General features: G+C 38.9%; 1 long non-coding RNA gene across 1 annotated transcript in view; it reads right to left on the bottom strand.

Annotated features, from left to right (window-relative positions):
• LOC129208898 (uncharacterized) overlaps positions 1 to 12,447 on the bottom strand; it is a 48,981-nt gene that overhangs the window by 22,964 nt on the left and 13,570 nt on the right. The window contains exon 2 of the long non-coding RNA XR_008577907.1: positions 8,956 to 9,028. This is a non-coding gene — a long non-coding RNA (uncharacterized LOC129208898). The remainder of the gene's footprint in view (positions 1 to 8,955; positions 9,029 to 12,447) is intronic.

Below are 12,447 nucleotides of genomic sequence, written 5' to 3'. Positions count from 1 at the left end.
GCACTGCAATATTTAACCTATCAATTCTCTAGTATTTGCAAATGTTCATCAAGGCACTGGCAGCACCATGCCTCCATAAAACAAACAAAATCAAAAAGACGTTGTGCAACAGAACAAAACCTCCCCCCCAGCTTGTAAAGATTATACTGTTACATGGCCAGCAAAGCACTGATCCAAACCTTAGACAGCAGTAAGGAAAGATCTAACGTTGTAAGCAGAGGTGTCGAAATAGGAAGAAAGTTACCCTCTGAATCTAGAAGGGCTGCAGTTGTGAACTGGAACAAATTAGGCTCAACCCACTGCTACATTTACTGCGTATTTGAACCATCATTAGGAATGATTACAAAAGCCAGGGGTTTTAACCACTGAAATGAAAAACAAACAAAAAAACCCCCACCCCAAAAACCCCAAGAAGGCAGCATTTCTGGAATAGACATTATTAGGATTAGTTTTCACTGCTGGAAATGAGGCATTTGGGGCTTGATTGCTTATCTCAGCCGATAGTTACCTTGTGTTGGTTACAGCCTCCCACCTGGTGCAGTGCTTGCTGAATTGCAGGAGCACTGCCAACCCCTGCCTGGTGCTGCAACAAGCCCTCACCAAAGCAAATCAGTAGCGTGCAGAACAGTTAACACAATCTTTGCCGCAGCAGCAGACAGAAATGGTTTTTGCCATTCCACTAATCTTTTTGGAGTTCCCCTCCTCCTACCCTGTTAGACTGTGGTCTTGCTTCAAGCATCACAAGCATGTTCAGTGCAAATCCTGTGGCTTGTTGGTACCCAAAGGGGAGGTACCATTACTGATTCCCATGCAACTTTTTCACATAAATGCTGCGTTCATTAAACTGATTGTTTTCTTGACTGAATTCACTGGTATATCAGTCAGGTGAATATTTTGCGGTATTAGGAATATATAGAGATAATATGTGAATATATGAATATGTGAATATCTTATCATCTTTTTAAACTTGCCAATATTGCCATTTTGGGGGATGCTGAGAAGAAAGAAATGTATGAAAATATGAATGACACATTTTAGTAATGGATTAAATTAACTACCACTTCAAATTTCTCTTCCTACAGTGGAAGCCCTTTAGCCAAGACTTGTGCAGCATACGGCCTCATTTATTTTACTTTTTCCCCCTGCAGCATGTTATTATTTCCTACCTGAATTTGGCAGTGTACTGTCTACTCATCCAGTTAAGAACCACAATCTCCTCCTCCCAGAATTATACTCAAATCCAGGTATTCCATCTTGCTAGGAGTTGCACCTCTTCAAGGTATTGCTCATATCTCAAAGTGCAGCCCTCCTGCTAACAGTTCTTTTGGGCTGGAATCAGTGCCTTCATTCCCTTAAAACTTTGTTCAAGGGCCTGGGAGTTGCCAAAGCAGCAGGCTACCTCCCCTAAATGATGTCAAACTACCCAGAATTTCTCTCCCTGAACTTCCGCTCAGGCCCTCCACCCCTTACAAATCTTATTCTCCCTGAAAGGCAAACTTCTCTGCTTTCAAAAGGCCTTCTCCATCGCATAGCTCTGCCATATGATCCCTGAACTTTCATTTCCCCCAACAGCAGCAGTAGCTACAGCAGACAGAGGTGAGTCTGATCAGCCAATTCCCTCAAAGCTTCCATGCAGCAGCACATAAAATGCTTTACTGTTAATTCTACAGAGAACATTTGTTCTACTTCTAGGCAAAATCCAAGGAGGCTAATGCTGAACCTAATACTGACGGAACTATAGCTGAAATACTGTATTTGAATCCCATATGAGGATAGGATTCCTCACATATCTTTATCCGTTAATTAGAATTCTAATTAGTGGCTTTTAGCAACTCCTGCTGCATTGCTCCCTCACATTCCAGAGACACCTCTGGGAGTAAGAAATCTGCAGTTGGAAGAGGATGCTGGGGCAAGCACTCCTTCCATTAGCTCACATGAATTGCATGGAGAGAAAATTAAAATAAATGCAGTCTGACACTTCCTTCAGTTTTCCGCTTTCCTGTGCCATGGGATTTATCTGCACGTCACAGACAGCATATTTCAGAGAAGAAATCCTAGCAATGTCCTCCCACTACCAGTTACACTGTCCAAGAACTAACACAATATACTGATCACAAGGCATTTTCTTATGCTTGGATGTGATTTTTTTAAAAAATTGATACTATCATCGAAGAATAAAGCAACCTTCTGGCTCCACCATACCCCAAGCTCCAATTCCCAAAGCAGCAACTTTTGGGGAAGTCAATGGAATAAATTTCCCTCACCCCAGAAGAGCCTTGTATCTACCTTTATTACCTACCACAACAGCAATAGTTCAAGAACCTTCAGAGTTGTATGGTGTCACCCACAGCCCTAGCAAAGGTGATTTTGCATACGCAACACCAATATAGCAGCCGAGAACCACAGTCCACCTCTCTTTTACTGACAGTTCTTTTTAGCTCTTCCCTGTAACTGAAAGAGCAATAATTTAGAATAACACAATTCACAGTAAACAAAATTACTAAAGAAAGTCAAGAAAAAAATTCACATTGCACTGAAAGAACTGACAATAACAAGAGGAGCTACTAAGTACAAATTTTCTCACTAGCATAGACGTGACTGAATCTAATGGAATATTTCACTTTGAAGAGTTTTTTTCTTTTAAGGGATGTAGTCTAAAATCCATGCAAGCCTAGAGAGAAAAAAAGAACCCAAACAACTGAACACCTAGCATATGGAAAGCTACTGAAATTGTATCCCTAACTTACAGGGCTGTGAAAGGAAATAGTCATAAATGTAGCACAACCTTATTTTTCTGCTAAACAATGGCAGAACAGATCTTTGTGCTTGCTGGTAACAAAATTTTTTTATTTGCGCTCATTTAGGGTCAGATTGACATATCCCTACTCAGAATGAAATTGGTATTATTCTTAAAAGCAGTAGCGTGGGAGTCAAGGAATCATTTTTTATCAGCTTGGTAACTGGTTTTAAATTTTGAAGCCTGAAATCTCTTATGAACCTTTAATATTAGAGGGGTTAATGCTGAATCTATTCACCAGCTTGACATATTCCAGAGAAAGAATTTGGGTAAATTTCTCAGCTGACACATGTACCATGAAATGCACAAAATTTCATGGATTTACAACAAAGGAGAATTTGATCCAGAGACAGTTAAATGGCTTGTCTACAGATATAAAACGAGTCATCAGCGGAGATGATACAGATCTCAATGACTCCCTGGCTCAGCCCACTTTGTCCACAGTGAGGTTTTTGTGAGCACACTGGCAGAGGTTTGGGTTCAGAGCAGCCACGTTCTTTCTTCTATCTGTAGCCACTGTTTCATTCCTTATTGCCCTAAGTAAGAAAGTGGTGTGCATCCCGAAATGGTAGAATGTCGTGTCTCTATTTTCAAAGTTGCTTTCAACTTCAGTCAGCAGCATCCAATATTTGGTAAGGTTTAAAAGCAGCAAATACCTGAAATGCTGAAAAGCCAGAGTCTAGGGTTTGAGACAATTACAAAGAATGATATGAAGGTGCAAGAAAAAGTAAGAGGGATTGCACCAGCTATGCTCTTGCTGTGGCTGCCACAAATGCTAGTTGAACCTGCTATGTTAATAATGACAATTCTCCAAGAGAAGGTGTTTCTCTGCAATCAGAGATTACCATGGCATTATTTCATGGTAAACAGATTCTGCTGATCAACAGACTGGGCTCTGGAATTTGTATCTTGCAGGCAGTGTAAAAAACTTCGTCAGGATGAAACAAAACATTTTCAAAATACTCCAGTAAAAGAGGAATTGGAAGGGTTAATGGATACTTTTTGGATATTTACAATTAGGAAAGAGTTTAAAATTTTATTATTAGATGAAAATTTTGTTGTAGATTTGTACTTCATGTTTTGGCAGAGGTTGTTCGTGACATACATGACCTACTAGGACTACTATTTTTTATTGTTACAATAAACCACAAAATATTATATTTAATATTTTATTTTAAAAAATCAATAGTGATGGCTGCTTTTTAGTCCTGGTTGAACTTTTCTACATTACAGTACCTCCTGTTGTAATGAAACAGTCTGGCATTTTGAACAAGTAAAGATGATAAGTACTCAGTATGCTAATTAGAGGAGCAGATGTTTTCAATAAATTTGTGTTAGCCTGAAATAATTTTTCTACACATATGAGTATGCACTTTGGTGGTTGGCCAGTCCATTAAGAGTTTGATTTCAATAGGATTTTTCCCTGACTAATGACTTGGTGTCCTCAGGATTCACTTGGTGATATTTTATTTTTTCTTTTAAAGTGAAGAAGAGCACTTCTTTCCCTAGATAAAATAAGGCTGGTCTAATGCGTCTTGTTATAAACACTTGTGTCTAACTATTTATTACCACAAGTACATCCCACACCTGAATGGAAGATTTAAAAAAAGTTTTAGTCCGTTTGAGGTTTAAAATTAAGACAAATTTTTTTTTCTTGGTAAAAATAAACTAATTGCTGTAACTATGTGACACTCAAATATCACTGTAATCTAGAAGAAAACCGTGAAAAATGGCAGGCCAGATACTTGGATTACTCAAATCTGAGAGATGCTTTTAACCAAGCTGCAAGCTTTTTTTAATAGAAATTTGTTATCTAAACTCCCTCTGGATTCCATCTGCCATGAAAATGCTTCAGCATCAAGCTACAAGACCTGATGGGGAATGTTTCCTCACATCAGGAGACTCCCCGGCTCCAGCACCACACACACGACCTGAGAGGCTGAGGCCGTCTGAGCACTTGGGGCTGCTGCTGAAGGGGCAGAGAGAGGTGGCAGAGCCAGCTGGATGCTTCCCACTGGTGCATCGAAAACCAGGCTCTGCTGCTCTGAAGGTAACAGGCAAACCATGGCCACAGAGAGGGGCAGGAGGAGCAGAAGAGGAACTTAGCCCCGGAAAAGATCCTGCTGCTGGCAGTTGGATGGGGCGAGCGAAATAGTGACTGCTCCAGTCCTCATTGCCCCATAAACTCCAGAAGCTGTTGCCCTGGCTTAAAAAAATTATGCAAAGGCAAAGCCATCATCAGGAGGATTACTTAATTGCTGCTTCTAGAAGTCTACTGCCAGAGGGAGCTTGGTTTTCAGGTCAAGTCAGCCCTAAGAGGAATTGTGGCTCCAGCCTTCCATAGGCAAAAGTAGGTATCAGTTATTTTTCACAACATACCACAGTTGAATGGCATGGGCAATTAGAGAAATGCTGAAGGCGAAGCATTTGCAAAGTGACAGGAGAATCATGTAGCAACACTACCTCCACAGAAAAGCAGTTTCTATCTTTAGTAGTGGCTGGAAGGCCTTACCTTTAGGCTGCTTCAGTAACAATCACATTTTTCCACATTACGATAGGAAGCTCTGCCTGAGGCTCTCTAGGCACCAAAAATCCTGGCTGAAGGGACAATGAGAGGGGTAAGGAGCATTCTTTACTCTTAGGCTGTGGTCCTAGCTTGAAAGTGGATGACCAGGTAAAAAAGTGAGATGAAAATAAAGATGAAAATCTGACTCAGCAAAAGCTGCTGCCTGTTTTGGAATGAGTAAGAAAGAGACAGTTGTAGCCCGCTAACTAAATTACACATACAGCTAACTGCAAAAAGCAGAATGCCAAGAGAGAAAAGGCATGGGTGCTTGATTCACTGTCAGACACAGAAATCCAGTACAAGTATTTTCCCATATAAATGTTTTCTGTCCCTGGTAAACTTAAGAAAAGTATCGTCTAACATCAACCTTTTCCTTCCCAATTTCCCCTGGATTTTATACCACAAATTTGGTATGCAGCATTTGGCACAAAACCAGCACTGAAAGAAAACTTATTTTGTTCTCACTGCGGAGGAAGCTCATGATTTAATCTAATTTAAGTTTCTCTGAAGTGGCTCCAATATGAAAGCAGAAATCGGTGCACATTGGGACAGGGCCCCAGAACAGCTTCTGCGGCTCTGAAGTACGATCACTTCCACAGGCCCTTGTGACATTTTAAAGAAGTAACTCAGAAGAATAACATTTGCATGATTTAACCCATCTTTTAGAGAAATAAAAGAAAACAGAAGGATTTAATTTGCCTCTCATTCAAGTCAATTTTCCAGATGTGGTGGCTAGTACTACACCAGGTAGACACTTTCAGACCAAGACCACTCATGCAGTGAAGCTCTCAATGGCAACAGGCAGATCTTTATGACTCGGTGTTCTTTCCCCTTCAGTCTAATGTGAAGACCTCAACCACCTTCTACTGCTTTACACAGCAAGTGCAGCTACTAACTACCATGCTCTATACAAAGCTAGGCTATCATCTAAGCACATCAACACCAAGGAAACACACACAAAAAAGTAGAAAAGAAGAAAAGATTAGAAAATAGGAAAACGCACACGCGGTTGTCTTTCAAAATTGCCAAAACTTCCAAAGATGCATTGTCTTTTTCTTTCATGTATTATCTTTATTTTTAGAAAACACTTGCACATCTGCTACGTAAGAGAAATTAATACTGATGTGAAATTTTATTTATTAATTATACTGTTTGATTTAATGAAAACCCAAAAATCAAAATGTGTTCTATGTTCAATTTATGTCAAATACTCAGTTTTCTATAAGAATTTTGACTAAACACAGAAGATCAGTTTTTCTTTAAAAAGTTTGCCCTAATTCTAAATACACATAGCAAAATGATACATTAATAGAATATAAACAAAGTCAAGTCAATCTTAGCTTAACTCAAGGTTTAAAAAAAAAAAACAAGGGGAGCAAGGAGGAGGGAAGAAATTAAAACTAGCAGTTGGGAGGCCCAAAATCAAGATTGCCAACTACATTCTGCAAGAACATGCAGAATTCTGGTCCTCACATTCAAGGTAAATAAATTTAAGCATTAGTGTGCAGTGGAAGACAGAATAGCTGGATAAAAGAAAGCCAGTGATAGAAGAGGAGTCTAGCTACTGTGCATTACCAGTTTTACAAGACTTACAAAGTTAAGAGAGGAAAATATTGCTGCCCATAAATACACTACAATAAGCATGAGGGAGGCAGAAGCACCGCTGTCTCAGGACCGAAGAAGAAATAATTCCAAGGACAAATGTGTGTGAACTGATCACGCATACATTAAAGCTATAAAAGAAAAAATGTTTTTAGCTATTCCACCATTATATTCCTGGGGCACGTTTTCAAGTCAGATGGTGGAACAAGAAATTTACTTTCATTTACAGCTGTGTAGAATACATTCCACAAATGTGACTGCATCATGTTGTCCTGATGAAGCAGGAGACTATAATTAATGACAGTATTTTCCAATTCCCTGTTGTTGTTCTCTTATATGACAATAAAGGAATTTATTTATCCCATACACATGGAGACTTGTGTGACTCCAGAGGACATAAGAGAAGTCACAAAAAAGCAAGAGAGATACAGGGATCCTCACGCCCACCATCAAAGTCCAATTATTGTTCAGAGTATCATACAAACAAGATCTTTCATTCTAATCCTTTGCTGCATCAGCAACAATATCATAGAGTTTTGAACCCTTACTAAAACTGCCTAGATAATAAAAGATTTTAAACTAGAGACCTGACACCAATAACCTTTCAGCTAATTTGAAACTGCAAAAGAATGAAAAGAAAGTATCACCACAGACTGACCCCTTAGAGTCCTCAGTATTTGTTACAAGGCAGCATATTAATTATCTGCATGTGTAAAACTTTTTTAGGGTCTTAAGTGTCCCTGTGTGAAACTAGAACATGACAGAAAAGGAGGTAGTGAGATGCGAAACATACTTTCTGATGATGCACAGCATTCAGGTTTCATTTGATGCGGTATCCTGTATAACTTGATTTGTCGATGCTGCAGTTTAAAAATCTACAACTACAGATACATTCCATGATATTTCTGATAAAAACTACTATGGTTTTAAAAGAAAAAGGTAATTTTGAATTTATATTATTACATAAAGATGAGCAGATATATAATTTTAATACTTAACCCTTTTTGTGAAAAGGAATACCTTAATATGTATGCCCAAAAAAAAAAAGTAGCTCTGGCTAGCATTTATATAGCTTATACATGATGAATGAAATCCTTCTATTTTCAGAATATTTGAAGATAGATGGTTAGTTAAAACAATATTTGAAAAGTAAAGTCTTGATTAAAGATAACATCTTAAAACTGTGTGGACTTTCAGGTGTTTATTGATTATTCACAATCAGTTTTAATGAGTATTTCCTGCAAAAGTTCTCTGCCCCTACATAGTGGCATATTTTTCACATTTTCCAGAACACAAACATTTTGCCATTGAAATTTTATTGCTTCGCTTGTGAGTTATAAAGATTTATAGCTTCTCTCAGTTGGTCTCAGCAGCATCACTAACACAAGTGTATTGCTCTGAGAAATAAATGAGAAGCTGTAGATTAGAAAAACATTTGCAGTGACCATTGTTGTGGGTTTAGCTGTTGCTAAAAACACTGAATCTGCTATTACAATTTGTCTGCATTAGTAGCCCTTTGTTTGCAATAAAATAAGAATCCTGTGTGTGGAATGAAAAACTGTTCAGCTCAGTGGGTATATAATGGGTATATAATAATGACCCAACAAAACACTTCACTTTGAAGGGTTTGGTCCTTTCCTTTGTACCTGGCCATTTAGACAAGGGGCCTCATTTTCAGAACCAATTGATATTGTGATTTCCAAGGAAGTCATTAGGTACGCTCTGCACTTCAAGACATCAGCCACCTCTTTGCACTCTAAATAGCATTCCAAGAAACTTCTTTTAATTCAAAATCATGGAAAGCCTGCTGCAGCTGTTATTCAATACTGAAGTAGTCTAAAGTCACAAGGGGTCTTCTAACTGTGGGGTGTTGCCAGGGCTTCTTCAACTCTGCCCCTGGGCGATGCACGGGAGCTGGGTTCACTGCACCCCTCACCTTCCCATGACGTTAGAAAAATCAAATCTCCCTAATCCAAAGGGAGTTTCTTACCTGGCTGGTGCTGGGTTACTCTGGAGATGAGAATGGGATAGATGTACCAACTTCTCCTGCTAAACCTGGGTCACTGTGAATTAAAGACAAGAGACAAGGGCCATAAATAAATTTAAGAAGGAGAGAAGCTCTGTAGCCTTTGCCTGTCTAGCCTTGTGTAGCTGTCAAGCTGCTGCAGGGCAAGATTTTGCATATAAATCAATGCTGCAGGGTGATTTTCCCAGAATAATTATGGCTTGTATCCAAATCTCATTTACCTCCTCCCCAAAGAGATGAGAACAAAAGACGGTATCTGGATATGGGGGAAAATAAAGAGAATAAAGTTTGGGATTTAAATAAATGAAGATACCGCTGCTGATTATAGGATTTGCAGAGTAAATTAACCTGCACGCAACCTCCACAACGCTAGAACTACACTGCTACCAATACCTGATAACACCACCCCAGGGGAATCCCCCGGTAATGGAGTCACTGCTCTTTGCTTCAGGTAATGCTTCATGTAGTCAAAATTTGCTAGTTGCTCAGAGCAACTGGGCATAGAGAGATGACTTCTTTGTCCTAATTTAATGATGTGAATTTCTTATGGAGGAAAACAATTTTTTACATTTTGTCATTGTTTTTGTTGCCAATTTTCCTAATAAATTAGAAAGATCAAGAACTATGCTGAACGCCAAATCTCACATAGTAAGGGTGAGAAAAAAAAATCTCAGTAAAATTTTATTTTCCTCATCACTGGCTCTTTCATATCCCAATAATCCTTTTTTGGGACAGATTCTAATCTGAGATGCAGCGTGGGCATCCCGGCATACCTAAGAAAAATCTGTTACTGTGCATCATGCGTGATATTAGAATCTGGCCCTTCCATTGTAGATGGAACATTTGCATAAAGTTCTTACGACTTTTTATAATAGCCATATTTTCTAATATTTGCAACTGTGCACATTTTTGCCTGAATTGCCTTTCATTCCACAGATGGCAATTATGAAAAGCCCTCACATATGGCAACTACAAAAATAGATTCGTCTAAGGCTACAAACGTACAAATTCACCACAAAATGCAGCACTCTGAACACAGTCCCTTTTCTGAGACCTTGAGTCACACCTTAGTCCCTGCTCCTGTAATGAAGTCAACTGACAATGTCAGAAAGTAAGTCAAACCTAAGAGCTGTCAATTACTATGATTTTACCCTGATTTATTTCTCAAGTCTTAGAGTGAATGAACTTTCTGACTGTATCCAGAAAACCCTCTAGGCATACATTTAACTTTATATAAAGAATTAGCCCCAGGGAGATCAGTCACATCTCTAATTACTTGGACAGATCATCACCATTTTGTTCAGATTTTTCTTTTTATTCCCCACAATCAAGTCAGTATGTGAGTACATGAGGCATAATATGGTCTGCAGAAGGTGGCCTTTTTGACCCATGGCTTTTAGCTGCTTTTCCATAAATGCTGAGGATAAGTGTAAGTTTCAACCTGTCCCTGCTTGCTCTGTGCTTGCCAGCAGGCCCGCTCCGGGGAGCAGGGGGGTGCTGGGGCTGCCACGAGGGGCCCTGGCAGGAAGGGGATGGTATCCAAACACACACCGTATCTTAGAATGATGGTTGTCCTTTACAAGTGTATTTCCTTAAATGTCTTTAAAGCAATTTTTAATAGCACAGTTAATTTTTCCTTCAGAAAGATATATTGTTGTATGTCAATTTATTCTCTTAAGCACTTCAGTTAATTCAATTTCAGTGTCAAATACCAATTACTTTGTTTTCCAAGGGCTGCTCAATCCAACCTCTATATACATGGGGGTTTTTTTTATTAAATCCAGAAAGAAAACACTCATTCCCTCTTACTTATTTTAAATTACCCATAATTCCTTAGTCACAGTGTTTCTCTAATGTAGCCCTCCAGTCTAATAACAGCTTGCTCATTGCTATAGAGTCTCTAGAAATACAGCGTGTCTTTTATTTCTTTCCATGCATTTAAGATCAATGCATTATTTAATGGTCATACAATTTGGAAATGTTAAGTGCTAGATAAATGTGTATTATTATTTTACCTCACTGTGATGTTCACAGCACTTTCATTTCAATTTTTCACCTGCTATTGACTAAACTGTCATCCTACACTGGCCTTAAGATTTACACTTATGTTTACATTATAGTTTTCAGTGCTTCAGATCCAGCTCCACAACCCCTTTGATCTTTAGCAGGTATCCAGCTCCAGGTTTTGAGGTGGTTGTTGGGGGTTTTTTTATTAATATAGTCATTACTTTACTTTTTTAATTTGCTGCATTTCCCTCCAAAATTTCTCTGAGAGGCAAAATACAAATCATTTTTATAAGGGCATTAGTGTTCTGGTGTGTTTTCCTGACTAACCTTTCTAGTCTGTTGTCTAACTGCTTACTATTTATTTGAGAAAAATATATAGAGAAAAGGCTGGGTCCCAAACCTGCACTGGTGTAAATCTGCACAACTTACTTGGAAGCAGTGACATTCTGCTGATCTCAATTAAATCTCCAGCAGGTGATGATTTGCCCTAAATGTGTTAACTCTTCTACTTGCCTTCAGCACACACCTGTAAAAAGAAACTACAGTCTTTTCTAGTTTATCAGTAGACTCCTCCTTACTCCAAATGACCATCAGCAAATTGCAACCTCCTCTTATGTTTCTGGCTACTACTATAATGACTCTTGACTTTAGGAATGCCTCACTTGCCTTCATCCGGCCACTGGAAAAGGCTTTCAACGCTGAACTTTTTGTATTCTAGTATTTCTGTCCTAACTCAACGTCCCTTTGCACCTTCAAGTCATCTCTCTCCCCACTTGAGGCTATCAGCCTCCTTTCTCCTATTGCTGTTCCCATCAAGTACAATAAAAGCCTTCAAATCTCTAACCCAACTAATTTGTCTCAGTAACATTAGGAGATGGTATTTGGTCTAATTTACATCCCATGAAATCCTAGTGACTTCAGTGAGTTGCACAGCATGTAAATCACCCCACAATGTAGCTCACAAGCAAGTTTCTCATTACATGCCTATATAGCTGGCTTTTCCCCAGCTCTAAGCTCTGCAACTCTTTCCCTCTGACAGTATCTGTCTTGTCTTGAAGAATATTCCTCAGACGTTCAGTTCTCCTAGATCCTTAGCATTTTTTCCTCTGCAAATACACCTTTCCGTTCTTTACAGTGATACTGCAATTCCCTGTTTCCCAACACCCTTCTTGACTCCTTTCCCCATATCTCTACAATAATTTTCATGCTACTGAAAACCTAACAGCTTTGTTTGCCATCCTGCCTTCTCATGCTATTACACATCAGAGCTTTCTCAACAGCTGCTTTGATACACTGTACATCTAAACCACTTTGCTTGCATTACCCTCATTAAGAAAACAATAATTAAGAGCAGTTTGTTTGTTTTTAAGTAAACAGAAAAACTCAATGCTATAAAAGTCAACTGGGAGACTCATCTGACTATATCCATCCATCTCACTTAGCTTCCTT

The sequence above is a fragment of the Grus americana genome, chromosome 7 (assembly GCF_028858705.1).
Source record: "Grus americana isolate bGruAme1 chromosome 7, bGruAme1.mat, whole genome shotgun sequence".
Lineage (NCBI taxonomy): Eukaryota > Metazoa > Chordata > Aves > Gruiformes > Gruidae > Grus > Grus americana.
Note: the sequence above shows the minus strand (reverse complement) of the source record. Positions and strands in the feature narration are given on the sequence as shown.